At 45.1% G+C, this 19,802-nt stretch overlaps 2 non-coding genes across 2 annotated transcripts; both read right to left on the reverse strand.

Annotated features, from left to right (window-relative positions):
- Positions 1 to 7,328: 7,328 nt before the first annotated feature.
- Trnah-gug lies at positions 7,329 to 7,400 on the reverse strand. The gene has a single exon. It is a non-coding gene; the product is annotated as a tRNA-His (tRNA).
- Positions 7,401 to 19,434: 12,034 nt separating this feature from the next.
- Trnak-cuu lies at positions 19,435 to 19,507 on the reverse strand. Its single transcript has one exon. It is a non-coding gene; the product is annotated as a tRNA-Lys (tRNA).
- Positions 19,508 to 19,802: the final 295 nt, after the last annotated feature.

Below are 19,802 nucleotides of genomic sequence, written 5' to 3' on the forward strand. Positions count from 1 at the left end.
CTCCCTCTCCTGGCTTGACACGATAACCTGTGTGTGTGTGTGTTTCTTTCATCCCGTAGGCTTTCACCCGATTCTCGGTACCAGGTCGGTGCTGGCGCCGACAGAGACAGATATTAAGGAATAAATGAGGATTCAGAGCTGTAGCCTGGCCTGTGGGGTTTCCTGGATTTGATGTGGGGCTTCAGTTAAACCAGATGTTGCCATGGGGGGTGAGGACAGGGACTCTGTTCTGTATTGAATCTATATTTATCAAAACAAAACAAAATGCAGAGACACCTGACTGTTCAGGCCTATGATCCCAGCTGCTGTGGAGGCCGCAGCAAGTGGTTCAAGGCCTACCTGGGCAACGCAGTGAGTTCTAGGCCACCCCGGCCCCTTAGCAACACCATGTGTAAAGTGAAAAGTGACAAATGTGGTAGGATAGCTCAGTGGTGGAGGGCACACAGCCCTCAGTTCCATTCCTAGTACTGAGTAACAGAGCATACTTCTCTCCCAAACAAAACAAGCCAAACATAGCAACCAAAGTCCCCAACCCCTTTATAAACACAGGCCTTGCAAACCCCAGGGTGCCTGGGGTGGCAAACGTGGGTAAGAAGACACAGACGTGAGGGCAACCTTTGGTTCGGGGTCAGCCTATGAATGTGGATAAGAAAGATGGAGCTCGAAGCTAGCCATCCTGGCTTCTAAGAACACGCCGAGGACCACGGTGGGCATCCTGCTCATGACGGCCACACTAATGCTAAGTATCTTTTACAGAAACGCGCAGCTTTCTGACTGGATAGCACAGCACCAAGTATGCTGAACTTTCCTAAAACTCACTGAACTTTCTGAAAGAACTGGGCAAGCACCAGCTCCACGAAGTGACAGCACAGGAAGGGTAAGGACTAGTGTCCTTGTGACAGGGAACCTACACCGACTGGCTAAGCATATTTTCCAGAGGGAAATAAAAGCGTATGTTCAGAAGATCATGCTCAGAGCCTGACTGTAGAGCTAAGAGAGCTCTGAACACTGGCTGTTAGGAGATACAAACAGTTTGAACTCGGAGATGACAAGAAGAGAAAGGGCCAAGTGACCGGTTCTAAGTTGATTTTTTTTTTTTCACAAAAACAATAAGGTTATAAGGTTGAATTTTAAGAACAAAAAGCTAACAGTGTCTGTCCGTAGAGAAAACAAAGGAATTGTCTCCTAGCAACTCTTTTTCCCTGCTCTTCCAATTGCCAATGGCTCGTTTCAGAACACCGAGGACCATTGTGCTGGCAACTACACCCAGGCTTGGTGCAAGACTTAAAAAAGCAGAGGCCAAGGAAAGAAGAAATTCAAATCAAAATTTTAGTTACTCACCTATAAGTGTTCTCTATGCTCCTAAGAAACAACACCAAAAACAAAAACTGCAGACTTCAAATCTTAGGGGTTTTCTCATTCATTTACAACTGATTAAGCTGTCATTTCAAAGAACTAAAGACTTGACAAATAGACCACTCGTCAGATGACAGAGAGGGGAGACAATGGGTTTACGGGTTCTGTACCTAGCATTGGAAAAGCAAAAACAACAAACGCTGCATGTTCCTGAATCCAATCCTTAATTGTGGCAAAGGAACTTCTTTGAGAACATTCCACTAACAGTTTTTCAGTGTCCTAAGTTATGCAAATAAACCAGTAAACAAAACTATAGGAAACTGAACTAAACATGCATGCATTATATCCGTTAGAAACAGCCACTAAACTACAACGCATACACCAATGGGGAACAAAACCTGACATTTCCAGAGGAAAATAAATACAGGTTTTGAAGTCTGTGAACAACCTTAGATATGAACGTTTGGGGAAATCGCAGGGGTCAGCACACACCAAGTTCAGTGCGGGAGCCTTGCATGGAAAAGTCGCCTTCCTGACCATGGACTCCCCGATGTCAGATGCTTTCCATACCAGCAGCAGGGACACAGCTCCACAAGAAAGGTGGGACTGGAGGTCTTGGAGAGTGGGGGTAGGTGAAGAGAGAGGGGAAGGGAAGGAGAAAGGACGGAGGAAGAGGAGGTGGAAGCCAATATGGAGCTGCAAGTAGCAAGGGGTCTTGTCCCCGCCAGCGGGGACCCAGTTATTCAGGGTCCCGAAGAGGCTTTCTACCTGTGGGCCAAAATGGGGGTGAAGAGAAGAAGGAGACCTTGTTGTCAAGGTCTCGTTTATTGGTATGAACGTTACAGCTTTTAAGGCTTTCAGGTAGGGGGAGTGACCTTTGTGAAATATGAAGGAGGGGGAGATGAGGGTATAGGCAGTGATAGCTGGAGGCAAAGAAGTCAGGCGATGAGGTCAGGTGGTGGAGACACTGGGTGTTGACTGAGGAGATAACTGGTATCTGCTAAGGGAGCTGAGGCATCCCTTGAATGTTATCTTCCTGTGCCGTAAATTCATGGGAGAGGCTTTGTCCAACAATCTTAAGACTTATGGCAGTCATCTTAGGGGTGAGTCTCTGTGGCCAAACAGCCCAGAGTTACCTAGCCACTTTGAGCCAAGCAGTTCAAAAAGCGGCTAGGCCCAAATCCAATATGGCTCCGTGCAGGGTCTCATAGCTGGGGAATAAATTAGTGTAATGATAAATCTGCCCAATCTAGACATATAGCTTATAAATATAATAACTGGGTTTTGTGTGTTTTTATAGGGCTTATTGGTAAGAAATTACTGCAACATTTGGCACACCCTACGTCGGGCTTAGAACCTAACGAGCTTGAAATAAAAGACACCCCCCCCCAATATATAAACAGCTAGGGCTGCGATCTAAAGCTGCGGCACTGTGTAAATCAAACGCTAAGTGGGTCTGAGGAGTTTACAGAGAGCTACTGAGACGCTCCCTCCCCAAACCCTAACCAAATCGCAGCAACCAGAGGCAGCGCCCCAGCCTGCGCTGGGATTTAGGCAGCGCCTAGAAATTCAGGTTAGGGTTCCCTGAGCTTAAAGAAGGACCAAGGACCCAGGGGCGCGACTGCCTGTGAAATAGCCTTCTCAAGGGCACAGCGGGCATCTCAGCCCGAGCAGCCTTCCCCGTTCGCTTCCCGGTATCCCCAGGTATAAACAGGAGACAGGACCTGCTCTACCAGAGATTGATGACGGCAGGACCACACAGAAGCGAACAGCAGTGCCCCGAGTCGAACAGCAGAGGGAGACAGAGGTACAAGAAGCTCCGGATCAGGATCTAAGAATTATAATTGCTATTTTGAATGGTTCGACACACGTTGTCAATTATAATTATGACAATAGTTACTATCTTGGTTTATCGCGTCTTCTCAAAAGACAGGGCCCTAAATTACAAAAAATTACCAAGAAAGGGATTAGAGAAAGGGATTAGAGAAACTGAAGGTACAGGATTTTATCGATCAAGATAGGCTACAGAGAGAAGAAAATGAAGGTTGCAGACAGGAACTGGAAGAGACGCTATAACAAAAGATGCAGAAATTCATAGATCAGACTGAACAACAAGGAGATAGAGATAAAATTAGAGGATAATTTACTAAAGCTAGCAAATCAAAATAAGGCAGAGGCTACAATATCAGAATTCCAACAAAAAGAAAAGCTAAAATCACGGAAGCAGGGCCTAGAACAGAAGACACAGGGATACACAGAGCACCATGAACAACAGAGAGAGAAATGTAAGGCATGGAACATGGCCTAGAGGGAACACTAGGATTAAAGTCACAGGCATTTATAGGTGAAGATAAGTGACGGAGAGAAGAAAATGAAGGCTGGAGACTGAAGCTGGAAAAGACGCTAGAACAAAAGATGCAACGCCTCACAGAGCAGACTCAGCGGCAGAGAGAAAATAACGAGGATTGGAAGCAAGACCTGGAAAATAACCTTTTAAAAACAATCAATCAAAATGAAATAAATAGCAGAATATCAGAGTTACAATATAAAGAAAAGTTTAAAATGTGGAGGCAGAACCTGGGACAGAGAATACAGGAACTCAGGGAACAGGAGGGGCGGCAGGAGAGAGATGAAGCATGGACACAGACCTTAGGGAGCAACTCAAAACATCAATTAGGGAACACTCAGGTAGAGACAGAAGATAAAACTGGAGAAAACCACAGGTTGTTAGAAGTCAAACTTCAGTGTATCTGGTTATCATACAACTCAGACCTCCAGACAATGATCATCCACAGAGTGACCAGGGGTTCGGATGGCAACCCGTGAATGTGTTAGAACGGAGGAAATGTCACTAATTTTGGAATACTCACCATTTGTAAAACAAATCCTGACCTCTTGGGCTATTCAAAATAAAACAATTCCCCAAGACTGGAAGGATATGGCAAAGGCAGGATTGGAACCTGCGTCACATCTGCAATGTTTCTCATGGTGGAGAGGAGAGGAGGAGATAGCACGACAAAAGAGAGCTAGGATTAGAGAGATTTCCACAGATCAGCTGCTTGCTGAAGGCCGCTTTGCTGAGGTAGAGGTGCAGCTGTATATGCTGAGGAAAGTCTGGCATTGTGTCGCTTGGCAGCCTTTAATGCCTGGGACAAAGTCACAGACAGGGAAATATTTGAACCATTTTCTCAGGTCGTGCAAGGTCCAAAGGAAACCTTCCCTGACTTTTTGCAAAGGGTGACCTCAGCTGGGGAAAGGAGTGAATCAGATCCAGCAGCCAGAAAGGCAATGATCGGGTCTTTGGCTTTTGAAAATTGAGTGCTGGATGTAAGGAGATGAGTGGATGAGATACAGCCAATATTAGACCTCATTTGCCTGATATGACCTTAATAGGAGAAGCCTCCACTAGAGACTTTGAGCAACCCAAGCTTTCACATGTTTTCATTGTGGCGAGCAGGGAAAACCAAATTAATCCCAGAAGGGAGCCAATGCCCTCTGTAATATAAAAAAAAAAAAAAAAAAAAAAAAAATGTGGCAAAAGCTGACATTTGGATGGGCAGCAGTTACTACAGATAAACGGGGCAACACTTTACCCAAAAAACTCCCAAGGGTGGGCCCTCTTGCAGGCTCCAATGCCAGGCAGGGAGAACACTCTTCCTCAGGGAATTAAACACCACTCCTCTGAAAACACATATTGTGAAACCAGATAACAAGGTTGAGGCAAGTTCTATGAACAATTTTAAAAACCCAAAAAGGGGCTAAAACCAAATATTTTAGCAAACTTCTATAGAGAATCAGAATACTAGTAAACAATACTGAGATTGAAGGAATGGTCAACACCGGAGCAGACGCCACCATTGTCTCTCCAAAATCTTGGCCGGTAGATTGGCCACTTCAAGAAACAGTGTTGGTTATTCTGTCTAAGCTCCACCCCCACAGCTACCTGGCAACAGCCAGGTATGCTCCGCCCTACAGTTGCCTAGCAACAGTCAGTTGTGCCCAACTATAAAGGGGGCTGCTTGCCCCCTCCTCTCCTTCTTACTCTCTCAGGCTCTTCCTCTTCCTGTGCCCTCTTTGTCCCTGTCCATTCTCTCCCCTCCCCCCCTTCCCTCCTCGTGCCCATGGCTGGCCTTCTTTACTTCTCCCCGCTTCTACTCTTCTCTCATTAAACCTCTCTGCGTGGAACCATGTTCTTTGGTGTGTTATGTCTGGATGTGGGCTGAGATTTAAACCCCAGCAAGTAGACATCCAGTTTGAAGGAGCTGGGACTTATCCCAAATAAAGCAAAGAACCAGATGACTTAAATGTACAGGGCCTGAGGGTCAGATAAGAGAGTCACGCCATAGTGTCTGATATAGTCATAAACTATGGGGAAGAGATCTGTAACAGCAGTGGAAAACACTTCCGTTTCAGAGGCTGGCCATGAAACCGATCAGGCTCCTAATAAAAGAATTTACTCAGGGAATGATATCAAAGGCAGTCGCAGACGGCCCAGGTTGTCCGTAAACAAGACACAGTGGCGGCTGACAAGTCAGCGTTACGTCAGGGAGCCACTGCTGACAAGACGCAGCAGCCTCACCACTAAGGTGTGTGACTGACCAACCCATCTGGATTGATCAATGGTCTATGACAAAAGAAAAGTTAGGGGCGTGAGAACAGCTATTCCAGGACAGCTGGAGGCTCAGCATAGAGGAGTCCACCAGCCCTTGGAATTCTCCAGGATTTGTCATTTTAAAAAGCTCTGGCAAATGGAGGGTGTTAACAGATCTCAAAGCGAATAATATGATTATTCGGCCAATGCGTTCCCTGCAACCTGGAATCCCATTGCCTATGTTGTCTATCATAGTGATTGATCTAAAAGACGGGGTTTTCACAATTCCTCTACATGAACATGATAAGGGAAGGTTTGCTTTCTCAGTACCTACCTTCAATAGAAGTCGCCCCCTAAAAAGCTATCATTGGAAAGTCCTGCCACAAGGAATGTTAAATAGCCCCGCCTTGTGTCAATATTTTGTACAACAGCCATTGGAGATGATTCACAAACAATTCCCCCAATTCATTATTTATAATTAAATGGATAATATCCTATTGGCTGATTCAGATACAAATATCCTGGAAAGAATGTTTGATGAAGTAAAGAAAAAGAAGTGCTTTGCTGAGGATTGCAAATCACCCCTGAAAAAATACAAAGAGGGGACTCTACTAACTGTCTACTGTCTACTAACTGTCTAGGACATAGAATAACTCTGCACAAGGTGCAGACCAGAGGAGGCCAATTAAGGACTCTTAATGACTCAGAAGCTACTGGGAGATATTAACTGGCTATGGCCTGCGATTGGCTTGGACACTCGAGAGCTAAGCAATTTATTTCAAACCTTACAAGGTGATAAAGATTTAAATGGCCCAAGAAGATTATCAGCGGAAGCTGACAAAGAGTTAGCGCTGGTAGAAAGGAAACTGCAGGATACACATCTAGATTGTATGGATCCAAAGATGGCCTGAATCTTAGTCATTTTAGATGCGCCTTGGGTCCCTGTCCCTCCTCCCTCTCTACCCTCTACCCTCACCAGGGGATGTGGAAAATTTACACATCCAGATGTTGACTTTTCAAAACCATTTTATTGTAAGATGCTTCAGTAATTTTATTGCTATATGTACACAAATATGAAGAAGGTGAATGCTGACTGTTGACAGCCCGCTGCAGCAGGATGGGTTCGAAGACATTAAAGGTTCATTCCCATTTCCTGCAAAATAACCTCATTGATACTGGAAACAACCCCGCTATTGTGAGCAGGGCAGTGGCTTGGAACCAGTAGGTGACAAATACAATCACAGAGTTTGGGAGAGAGCCAGTGTTTGCACTCCCCACGCTCCCTGGGGGCTGATGAGCGGAAGCAGGTAGATCTGTGGCTAGAGAGTTGAGAGAGAGAGAGAGAGAGAGAGAGAGCAAAAAAAAAAAAAATTACCGGACATGCCGTGACTCGGATTCGAACCGAGGTTGCTGCGGCCACAACGCAGAGTACTAACCACTATACGATCACGGCGAACCACATAGCACGGGAAAAGCACTCTCTCTCCCGCTGTTAGCTGAGCCTCAATCCCCTTCCGCCTGGCCCTGATAATCCGTGTCTGCTTTCTGCAAGCAGCCTGTGCAGTTAACTCGGCCGCGGACCGCTCGGGAATGAAAGTGAGCATGACGCGGAGCAATCTGACGTTAATTTCCGAGGTTTCTGAGAGGACTGTGACTCAGTAGGCTGTGGCTGCAGTTGGCGCTGAGGTAGGGACTTGTTCCTGCTGTGATTTGACAAGTGACTTGTGCTTTCTTCTATGGTTCACCTGGATAGTGAGGTTATTTTCTAATGGGGAGGTTCAAGGTTCGATTCCCTGCTTTACATTCCAGTTCTTTGCACATGTGTGTCTTGCTTTTGTTTGTTTGTTTCCCTGCCACCATCCTTTTCTCACTTTTGCTAGACAGCGTGACCCTTTGATTGCCGTCCAAGTCTTGGCTATGGCTGGTGTCCTTCGAGAGGCTGTGAATGGTGGTTCCCGCCAGCCTGTTCTACACAGTGAGTTCAGCCAGAGCTATGCAGTGAGACCCTACTCAAAACAGCAATAATAATAAAATAAAAAAAGAAAATAAATGTAAAAGTCGTTCCCTGGGATCCTATCAAAGAGTTAGGGAAGAAGCAGAGGCTTTCAAATAACAAAACGGTCACCATCAGTCTCTGGATTCTCACCATACAGGTAGTTTTGCCATTTTCCTGCATCAGTGATTTATGTTGGTATTAACATCTTGAATTAAATTGGTTCTAGAATTTTCTGATTACATACTATACATGAAATCTGATATGAGCTTCGGTCCCCCTCCTTGTCCCTGTATCTTTGAAAATGATCTATGTTTTCCTTCGGGGAGTGTTGTGGTTTGCCCTGGAGTTATCTGTATTTTGATGCTAATTCCACTGCCCCAAGGACAGCTGCCTAGTCACTACTCAGGACTCAGGTGACTTCACCAGAACCTTCTCCCCATATTTGTAAAATACTGGTGAGGGGCAGATACAGGATAGAAGGAGGCAAGGATGGGCGGGAGACAAGTTTGAAGGAGGAGGAGGAGACTGGAATGGAAAGAAGGAGGAAGAGACAGGAGGGAGAGGGCGATAAGCCAGGGCAGGTGATGTTAAGATTCTGCTCTGTGCATTTACAGGTTGTTATTAATGTTCTTAAGGGATGGATGGTACTGGGCTTTGTATGTTTAGGTGGGCAATTATATCTTATCAATTGAATCTAAGGTTATTGTGTGTTCTTTCACGTGTAGATTTAAGTATAATGGAGTGTGGGGTGGCTGGTCTGGGTCGCCATGGAATTGGAATGTGTGCTTCTGACAGGATATCCAGCAGTGCCTGATCTACTGGGGATAAAAGACAACCATACTTTTTTTATTTTTTATATTTTTACAACAACAGGGGAGTCTAATTGCCCTGTTATTTGTGTATTTCATTTTTTACACATTTTCCAATATTTCCCCTCTCCTTTGGTGGCTTATTTTCTAAAACTCTGTAGTGCTTGCTTTAGGGTTCCTACCCTTTGCCTTGTGCTTTCCAAGACTGTACTGGCTGGTTTTCTATGTCAAGTTGACACAAGCTGGAATCATCAGACAAAAAGGAGCCCCAGTTGAGGAAATGCCTCCATTAGACCCAGCTGTAAGGCATTTTCTCAATTAGTGATCAAGGGGGGAGGCCCAGGCCATTGTGGGTGGTCCTGTCCCTGGACTGGTGGTCTTGGGCTCTATAAGAGAGCAAGGTGAGCAAGCCAGGGGAAGCAAGCCAGTAAGTAACATCCCTCCATGGCCTCTGCATCAGCTCCTGCTTCCTGCCCTGCTTGAGTTCTAGTCCTGACTTCCTTTGGTGATGAATAAATCCTTTCCTCCCCAACTTACTTCTTGGTCATGATGCTTGTGCAGGAACAGAAACCCTGAGTAAGACAAAGACCCATGTTTAAAAGACTTTCTTTCCTTCTTGATGCTATTCTTGATATGTTTCCTTCTTGTGTTATGGACTCATAATCTAGGTTATTGCATTTATTTGAGTGTTTAAAAATTCCATTTATTAAAAGTTTTTGTCAGTTATTACTAAGAAAATAAGTGACATTTACACCCATCTGTGAGGTTTGTCTGTCGTGTTTGTCCTCTACCTGGAGGACTCCTGTGTGGTGTGTGAATTATTATTATTATTATTATTATTATTATTATTATTATTATTATTATCAGTGAATTATTCCCACATTTTAAATGACTTTTTTTTTCTTTTTTTCGGAGCTGGGGACGGAACTCAGGGCCTTGCGCTTGCTAGGCAAGCACTCTACCACTGAGCTAAATCCCCAACCCCTTAGATGACTTTTTAATTTAAACTAGAATCCTATGTAGCCCAGGCTAGCCTCCAGTTTCCTAAGTGGTACAACATGGCAGACCTTGAACTCCCCATCCTCCTGCCTCAGCTTTTCCAGTACTGCATTTCAAGTCTCTGCCATCAAGGCTGGCTCCATTTTTAGAGGATAAATATCATGGCATGGGCTTTTCTTGCCACCAGTGTTTTTAAAAATTACCTTAGCTGTGTTGTCACGTGGCTTCGGATAGTCTTGGAAATTGCAGAAAGAAATTTGACATGAGCTCTGTCTTCGTGCAACATCACCCTCACTGAAGTTGACTACAACCTCTCTGGGGCTTATTTTGCATCATGACTCTTGGATTGGGTTCCTCGACTCTTTGAATCTCTTCCTTTAATTGAAACAGGTCCCCAGACCACAGCAGGCTCTCAGACCTTAACACCACTGCCACCATTCAGTCCACACAACTCAGCATATAGACAGGTAGACAGCACCATCTGCCAATATGGAAAGGAAGACCTAACCCACCGGAATCAATAGTTCTGGGAAAGTCTCTGAATACACTAACTTCGCTTTTTGGCTTCTGTAGTTCTGCTTCTGGCTAACTGTTCTTGCTACCTGACCTATGTAACCCTCCGTATGTTTTTTGGGCCTAAGAGCTCACCTTGAGAAAGGTTCAGGGCCTCCTCGGGACCCCCAGTGTACTCTCTGCCAGTTGACTTGAAAGACCCCCAGAGTGGGGAGACCCTCACTCAAGTCTCGGGATGACGCAACCCCCCAAGAACTCACACAAGACCGTCCTTGTTGTAATTACATGAGGTTTATCGATAGCAACCAGTGCACTGGGGTCGAGACTCATATCCCACGCAGGGGCAGTGGAGTTCGACCCCGAGAGGCTGGGAGAAGAGGTATTTAAAGGGAGAAACCACAACCCGAGGGGGCAGGGATGGCGTCATAGAATAACAGTAAAAAATCACAAGGAAGAACTCTCTGTCTCCCAAGATTGTTTCCTAGGAGAAGCTGTCTCTTACTTCTCAGATTGTTTAACTTCATGGTCTGCTAGTTCTTAGGAGACGTTGTTTCCTGCTTCTCAAAATTGTTCTCTAAGATTTATGGTCAGCTAGTTTCTGGGAGAAAGCTGTTGAGCTGGCCAATGTAATTATCCATTCTATAGCCCTAGGAGAGGCTTCTTGGAACATACAATTCTGGGGCCTGTTTTCTTTTTTTTTTCTGCTCTAAACTTTGTGTCTAGGGGAGCAACTTTAAAACTTTTATCTTTCATTTCCCACTTCTTCTCATGGCTAGTTCTAATCTTAGAACTATTGTTTTGTATCTTTATAATATTTGTTTTTTAACCTTGTAAAACATGATATTGTTGACGTAACATCAAAATCTGAACAGTACTCATCTTTTTCTAATGAAGGTAACTAGCTTATTTAACACACAGGGACCTATAATCAGAAACAGAAGCAAAATTAAGAAGGGTCCCATAAGGGAAGATATCAGAGTAGTCATCCAAGGAGATCTATTAAACCAGCTCTCAAACCATCTCTGATGTAAGTCTAGGAACTTTTTGAAGATCTGAGTGTCTCTCTAGGTCCCAGCTCTTAGCCCCAACAGCTAGTATGTGGCTGGTGAAGGCTGAGACTTCACAGCTGTCAGGGTGGTCAGCAGCACCAGGTACGGTCCTTTCTAGTGAGGCTCAAGTGTCTGGGCTCAGTGTCGTTGTATGCAGCCAAGTCTCCAACCTGGAACTGGTGAGATGTCTCAGGAGTCCCCGGGCCATAGGCTGTTGTCAGCTGTGACCAGATTCTTTTCTGTATCACCTGTAGGTCTTTTAGCCTGGCATACAAATCATTATTACTATGACATATTGGTTCAGTAACATCATCTAATATAGTCAGAGGAGCTGAGGCCCCATATAAGATCTCAAAGGAGGTTAGGCTGAATCTAGAAGGGAGATTTCTTGCTCTGAAGAGAGCAAGAGGGAAGGAGTATCACCCAGTCTGCACCAGTCTCCATGGTTAATTTGGTCAGGGTCTCTTTTAGAGCTTTATCTATTTATTTTATCTGTCTTGAACTTTGAGGTCTGTAGATATAATGTAATTTTTAATCGACCTCTAAATACTTGGCCACACCCTGGCTTACCTTGGCAATTGTAAAGTAGGGCCGTTGTCTGACCTCGATTACCTTGGGCACTCCAGACCTGGGGAAGATTTCTTCCAGTATCTTCTTGATGACTACCGAGGCCATCTCTTGCTTGGTGGGGAAAGCTTTTATCCCTGGAAAGGTATCTACAAGCACTAGGAGATATTTGTGATCATATTTTCTTGGTTTTATCTCAGTGAAGTTCACTTTGACTTTTTATTAAACTCTCTAGGTCTCTTTGTCCTGTTTGTTTGTTAAGCATTCACTTATTGACATATGTTATTTGGCAAAGTGAGTCTTTTGTTTGTTCTCTGAGGAATATAGTTTTCCCTCAAGTGTGCCATCGTCTATTTTTCGTTTAAGCAATTTGGGCCTTTTCTTTTGTTGTACATTCTAAATGAGGCCATCCCTTAGTCCAATCCCAGTTCTCAGTGGCTGTCTCTTGCAGGCCTGTAACAAGGATAGGCTCCTGCATAGCCATTTCCCGAGCCACTTTATCTGTTTTGTTATTGCCCCGTGTCACTGAATCTCTTCCCTCCTGATATCCTGAGCAATGAATAGTACTCACAGTTGTTGGCTTCACCAGGGCATCCAAGAGATGGCAAAGGCATCTGCGGCACTGATGTACTGGGGGGTTGGGGTTCAGCCATCCCAGATGACATTGTGTTGTCTACCACGGCAGCACCCACTTATCTCTGACCTTTATGAAGAGAACTGTTCCCGTTTGTGGACAAGGTCCTCGGCTTTCAGCAGGGGTCAATCAGCCAGTCGCAGAGGTCTTCCCTCCACCCATGGGCTTCTGCCAGTGCTTGACACTCATGTTGTAGTGGCTCCAGGTCAGGATTGGGCAGCAAGGTGACCAGATTGCACCCAACAGGTGGAGAATCTAATCCATGGCAGCTGACCAGTGGTCCCATCCTTTGGGATGTTTTATTCAAAGGCAAAACATCAGCCACTCTACCACAGTTTAAGTCCTGGATTGAGTAATAATTGTTAGTGTCCGGCTGGCAGGAACAGTGTATTCCAGGCAGAATGGCACTAAGCCATACATCTCCCAGCATCAGGTACTGGTGCACTGAGACAGGTCTTAAGCTCCACATACACAGTCTGCAGATATGCACATACATGGCCTCACCCAGCCATCTCAGCCCACACAAGCCATTTTGGAGAGCAAATTTCTCATGAGCAAGGGATAGGGGCAGTCAGGGATGACCATGAGCTAGTGGGTTACCCGGCCCACGCCAAGGTCCACTGTTCTTCGGGTAGTCCATAAGTATTGTTTGTTGCCAGTAGCCCCCTGTACTCAAGGTCTTTTGATGGACACTGGCCTATTGGGTCGTAGGAGCACAGAGAGTTGGGTCTCTATATCCATAAAACAACTGGGCGGGCTTCTCTTCTATCTCTGCGCATAGCCAGCACTCTAGGACCAAGAGGCTCTCCAGTGGCCCCTCTTGTTCTTTCTGGGGCAGTCCCTGACCCAGTGTCCTTTTTCTTTGTATTAGGCACACTAATCTTTAGCCAGGAATTTTCTTCTGTTGTCAGGTACTGTCTTCTTAGGTTCCCTAACTACTGTGGCCAGTATATGTTCCTCTCTTGTCTTTTATCTCTCTTCAGCTCTCTAACTTTTTAATCCTTTAAATTTCTGTAACTTTCTCTTTATATCTTTCCCTTATCTTAGCCAGATTGGTGGGGCATTTTCCAGCCCCTCGGAGACCCACCCTTGGAGCCTGGGGGCAGACCTGGAGCACTCCCTACCTTCAGGCGTATTGAATCCAACAGGCAGAAGTGAGGGCCTTCCATCCATGTCTGGAACATTTTTTTTTTTTCTGTCCTCTAGTAGGATTCTGTATTTCCTGTAACAGCTATTAACAAGCATCTCAAGTGGGATGGTGAGAAAACAAGAAGAGAGTCCAGAAGATAGAGATCCGCGGAAAAGGACAAAAACATTTAGTCACACAGAAAGACAATCAAAAGATTAACAGACAAAAAAAGACAGAAGTGCGCACAAAACAAAAAGACAAGTGGCCACTGCAAGATCACCACAAAACCAAACTGATTCAGATGGGAGCTTCCGTGAGCTCACCAAAAACAGATGAAGGGGAGCGGATTCCACATCACTCCTCTTTCCCAACCAGAACACAAAACAAAGACCTAAGACACACAGACAAAAACCACTCTGGAAATACAGATGGCCAGGAGGACAGGTCTTTTCTCCAATCCAGGAGAATCGCTGAATCCTCACAAGCACCCAGATGGGAATCTCCCAGGCGTCCCTGGGGTCCCTCCTCACCTCCTGGGACGTCTCCCAGGGCAGAGCAATCAGTGAGCCCCAGGCACGTCTACCGCTCACACTCGCTTCTCTCCTGAGAAATGAGCCTCCCTCTCAGCCCGAGATGGGAGTGACTGCGAAACCAGAACTCCAGAACTCGCGAGCAAATACAGACCCAGAGTAGCAAATACAGACTCAGAGTTTAGCCGGCACAAAACACTGACACAGACAAAGACACAGATGCTATCTCACCTCCAAGTGGGTCTTTGGAGACGAGGGTGGTCACCCATCCCGGACGAGCCCCCAAATGAAAGACCCCCAGAGTGGGGAGACCCTCACTCAAGTCTCGGGATAGCGCAACCCCCCAAGAACTCACAAGACCGTCCTTGTTGTAATTACATGAGGTTTATCGATAGCAACCAGTGCACTGGGGTCGAGACTCATATCCACGCAGGGGCAGTGGAGTTCGACCCGAGAGGCTGGGAGAAGAGGTATTTAAAGGGAGACACCACAACCCGAGGGGGGTTGGATGGCGTCATAGAATAACAGTACAAACTAAAAAGGAAGGTCTCTCTGTCTCTCAAGATTGTTTCCTAGGAGAAGCTGTCTCTTACTTCTCAGATTGTTTAACTTCATGGTCTGCTAGTTCTTAGGAGACGTTGTTTCCTGCTTCTCAAAATTGTTCTCTAAGATTTATGGTCAGCTAGTTTCTGGGAGAAAGCTGTTGAGCTGGCCAATGTAATTATCCATTCTATAGCCCTAGGAGAGGCTTCTTGGAACATACAATTCTGGGGCCTGTTTTCTTTTTTTTTCTGCTCTAAACTTTGCGTCTAGGGGGGCAACTTTAAAACTTTTATCTTTCAGACTAATAATGACTTTCTTTTTTGTTTTTTTTTTCTGTTTTGTGAAACAGGTTTTTCTGTATAACAGCTGTTTTAGAACTCACTCTGTAGACCAAGCTAGCCTGGTCCACCTGTCTCTGAGTGCTGGGGCTAAATGTGTGGTCACCATGCCTAGAACTGACTTTCTTCTATTGGCATAAACGTGAGTGTTCTTCTCTGGTGGATACCCAACAACACGATAATCTTTGTTATGGGTGGGGAAATTTCAGCTATTGTTTCTGCAAACACTTCCTTCTCCACCCACAGTTTTCACGAAGCCCAGTTGTCACGTGTTAGGCAATTTAAGTGTGTCTTTTTTTTTTGGTTCTTTTTTTTTCGGAACTGGGAACCGAGAACCCAGGGCCCTGCGCTTGCTAGGCAAGTGCTCTACCACTGAGCTAAATCCCCAACCCCGGCTCAAGGCTTCTTATGGGGTAGATATTGTAAGAATACTCATGTGGAAGGGAAGCTATCAAGGTATCTGGGAAGACACAATTTCATAAGGCAAAAGGGAAACCATACATCCCAGACTCAAGAGTTTAGCAAGACAAAGGAATGGGCAAATGTCATGGATTTACAAGTCAGGGTAGGTTGAAAAAGATGGTTTGAGGTACATTTGGCTTAGGAAACAGAACTTACTCGTGTAAGGTCTGGAGACTTAGTAACAATGTGGAACAATGTGGCTCATTGGTGCCACAGTTACCTCTCTAGAGCCCCAAGGAACCTGGGAGAATGGAGCCTTAAAGTGAGGAGGACTAAAATCTCATGCAACAACCAACTTTATTTAGAGAATCAGACAATTTATATTCTGAGGGTGAGGCAAGATCGTATGAACAAATTTCACATGAGTTCAGGCTGTCTACAATCACAAGGCCAAGCCACGGGTGGCAGAGCAGTGATAACAGATGGCAGAATAATCTAAAGCCAAGCCACTCCCACCCACTGTAGCTGGGAGAGGCACCAGGCACACTCCAAGAGCAATATTGTGCTTTGGAGGACAGATCAAAAGACCGTTGTCCTGTCTTTGAAGGAATTAAAATAAAAACTTAATAGAGAGCAGCAGACAAAGGGACAAGACAGAATGGGTCTAAGATATGCCACAAGCCTGAAACAAGGTCATGGGCCATCTGGACAGGCAACTCCCTGTTTCCCTTCTGCTACAGATAATAAATAACCAAACTCCCTGCTCTACAAATAGAGATGAGACGCTCTCCTACATTGTGAACATTCCAGCCCGCATGAACTGCTTGCTGATGTGACCTTGTACCCATTTCCCTTGCTGATGTATGAATTAACCAATCAAGTATAACCACGCCAAATCCCCTTGCCTTCCCCTATAAAAATCCTTAAATTTCGAGCCTGGGGGTCGACTCCTCTGTCTCCTGTGTGAGATACAAGCCGTCCCAGAGCTCTGATAATAAACTGCCTCGTGTGCTTTACATCAAGAGCCGGTCTCTTGAGTTTCTTGGGAGAGTACAATCCCGCGACTAGAGTGGGGTCTCCCGAGAGAGGGTCCTACATCTTCTTGGCCTTGTCTCACAAACTCTCAGAATTCTTCTCAAACAGCTTCATTCATGGAGCATGTTCTGACACAGGTTGGTTTGAATATGTAATGGGATTTATTAGATGGCTTACAGGCTGTGGCCTAGCTAATCCACCAATGGCTACCTATGAATGGAAGGTCTAAGAATCCACTAGTTGCTCAGTCCCACAAGGCTAGATGTCTCAGCTGGTTTTCAGTGTGCACCTCAGAATCCCAAAGAACTAGGCTCTAATGCCAGTTAAGAAATGGACTTGAAAGGGAGGTAGAGGGAAAACAGGCAGAGAGAGAGAGAGAGAGAGAGAGAGAGAGAGAGAGAGAGAGAGATCAGAGAGAAATCATGTCCTTTATATAGGTTGCCAACAGAGGTGTATGTAGTCCAGATTAAAGGTGGATCTTCCCAATCTGGATTAAAGGTTTATCTTCCCATCTCAAATTCCAGATTAGAAGTGGATCTTCCCACTTCAAATGATTTACTAAGAAAAAAAAAATCCCTCACAGGTGTGCCTAGTTCTTGGGTTTTAGTTAGAATTCCAGGTGTCGTCAAGTTGATACCCAAGAGCAGCCATCATAGAAAGTATATATGAATGCAGATGTCTGTGGAGCCCAGGAGAGGATATCAGATCCCCAGAGCTGATAATTAACAGGGAGGGAGCTATGGGCCGCCCAGTGTGGGTGCTCAGGGCACAGCTCAAGTCCTCTGGAAGAACAGCAAGGGCCTTTGCCCTCTCCACCAACTCTTCAGTCCCAGGGTTTGTTTTTTCCAAAGCTTATCTACTTGAGACAGACCAGTAGATCCATAGACTTCTGCACATGATGGTCTGTCTCAGGCAGATCTGGATCGATTATGTTGTTAGTGTCTTTCCCACTGAAACTCTGGAGTAACCTGACCTCATCGGCTTTGACACACTCAAACCCTATCTATCACCAACATATCTTCCCTGCTGTTTCTCCAGATAAAACATTTACACGTGTTCAAGAAAGAAAAAAGATCCCTCAGTAGGGAGAGAATATAGTTGCAATTTTTGTATTAGGGAAGAACTTGTATCCCTAAAATCTCAGAGAATGATCACAGCTCAACTACTAAAAGGCAAGACAATTCAAAAGAGACAAAAATGTTTTGCAGATATAAAGCAAGTAGACAACTGGTCAATGAGTCCATGTTTCCAAAGGCACTCTGTATCATTAGTCACTTGACACTGGAAATGAACGGCAAGATACCATTCATAGCTAATAGGATTACTGATCGTTTATAAAATCAAGGTATATGCCAACAAGCAGAAACTGAGTTAGAATGTAGCTTAGGTGGTAGAGGTCCTACTGAGCTACCTACTGAGAACGTAGGGGATGCTGCTTCACGTTTCCACAGAGCTGCTGTGGGGTGCTATGTGCTTGTGACACCAACCTTGGGAGATGGAGGCGGGAAAATCAGAAATTAAAAGTTGTCCTCTGCTCCTGAATCCCTTAAAGAAGGAGAAGAAGAAAAGGAGAGAGGAGGAGGAGGAGGAAAAAGAAGCAGCAGCAAGATAGAGATAGGAATTCCAATGCATTACTGGTGGGCAGTGCAGGGTGGTGCGACTGCAGCTGTAGTCAGTTCACAAGAAAGTTCGACCCCACATTTGGCGTATAGCTCAGTAATTCACTCCTGAGCATATACATGCCCAAGAGAGCTTACGCTGGATCTCTAAACATGTAGAGTACCAGTCACAGTAGCCAAACACATAGCACAAGTAGCCATGTGTAGTTATAGCATTATTCACTCATATTTTAAAAATGAGGTAGTGGCTCATCCTGCCCTGCCACTTCTGCCTAGGAGTCCGGGTAACATCATTCTGCACGAAAGAAGCTCATTATACGAAATATCGCGCGTTGTACAATCTCACTAATATGAAATGCACAGAATAAGGGATTGGAGAGAAGGCTCAGCTGTAAAGGCGAGACTTATAACTGAAAAGAAACGTACAGGTTAGGGAAATCCACACAGAAAGCAGATTACAGACGACTGGGGGCCTTAGGGTGGCACGGCTCCTGTATAGATCACACTCTTGAAGTAGACAGCGGTGATGGCTGTAGCCTGTGAATAAATTAACTTAGGACAGGCACAGAAAGATTCATTAAAATATGGTAGGGAGCTGAAGAGACTCAGAAGACTCAGGTTCAAGTAAAGACCCTGTGGATCTGATGTCCCCTGTATTGCCTCTCTGAGCACCAGACATGTAAGTGGTACACAGACACACATGCAGGTAAAGCATGCGTATACATAAGATACATTTAAAAATATGTATGATAACGATGCCCTTCTAGCTCCTAGTAATAAAACATGAACCACAAGTACAGCCTGCAGACTAGTCATTAAAGACCTGTAAGGAAAGATCCCCCTTGTATCAGCCCCTTCCCGGATGGAAAGGCTCTTACCAGGTCCTCTTGAATCTCCTTCAGTCAAACTACAAAGACATTCTTTGTGGGTTCAGATCTGAAGGATTATGGCTGTCCTTCAGTCTCCATAGCCTCAAGCACATCCTGAAGAGAAGGCATTACCCTTGTGTAATGACATCTTAAACAACGATAGGTTCCTTTCATAAGATCACTCTCTATTAGAAAGGTTTAAAAAAAAAATGCTGTTACTGGCATCTAAGTAAATCCTTTCTAGATTGGGCTCCACAGAATCACTGAGACTGAGATAAATTGTAGTGGGCTACTGAACTATATATATATATTTGGAGACTGAGTACAGCCCGGGACTGAATTCACTTTGTAGACTAGGCTAGCCTTAAACTCAGATGCTTGTGAGCTACCCTGCAGTTGCTGGGGACAGAGGTCAGTGTTAGTCACAGAACCATCTCTCCAGGATTAAAAGCATGCGCCCAACGTGGGGCTCGAACCCACGACCCTGAGATTAAGAGTCTCATGCTCTACCGACTGAGCTAGCCGGGCGCTCCTGTGAGCTGCATTTTTCTGAAACACTTTAAACCGGAAAGCGATGACTCATGTCTTTAATCTCAGATCTCTTGAAATAGAGGCAGGTGGATCTCTGTAGGTTTAAGACCAGAACGGTTCCTGGACAGTCAGACTACACAAAGAAACCCTGTCTCAAAAATCAGTCAGTCAGTCAGTCCGTCAGCCAGCCAGCCAGTCAGTCAAACAAACAAACAAACAAATGAACGGACGAACAAAAGACAAAAACCTTTAAGTGCCAAAATTATCTTAGGTAAACTAATCCCTGGTTATG

Source organism: Rattus rattus, chromosome 3 (assembly GCF_011064425.1).
Source record: "Rattus rattus isolate New Zealand chromosome 3, Rrattus_CSIRO_v1, whole genome shotgun sequence".
Taxonomy (NCBI): Eukaryota; Metazoa; Chordata; class Mammalia; order Rodentia; family Muridae; genus Rattus; species Rattus rattus.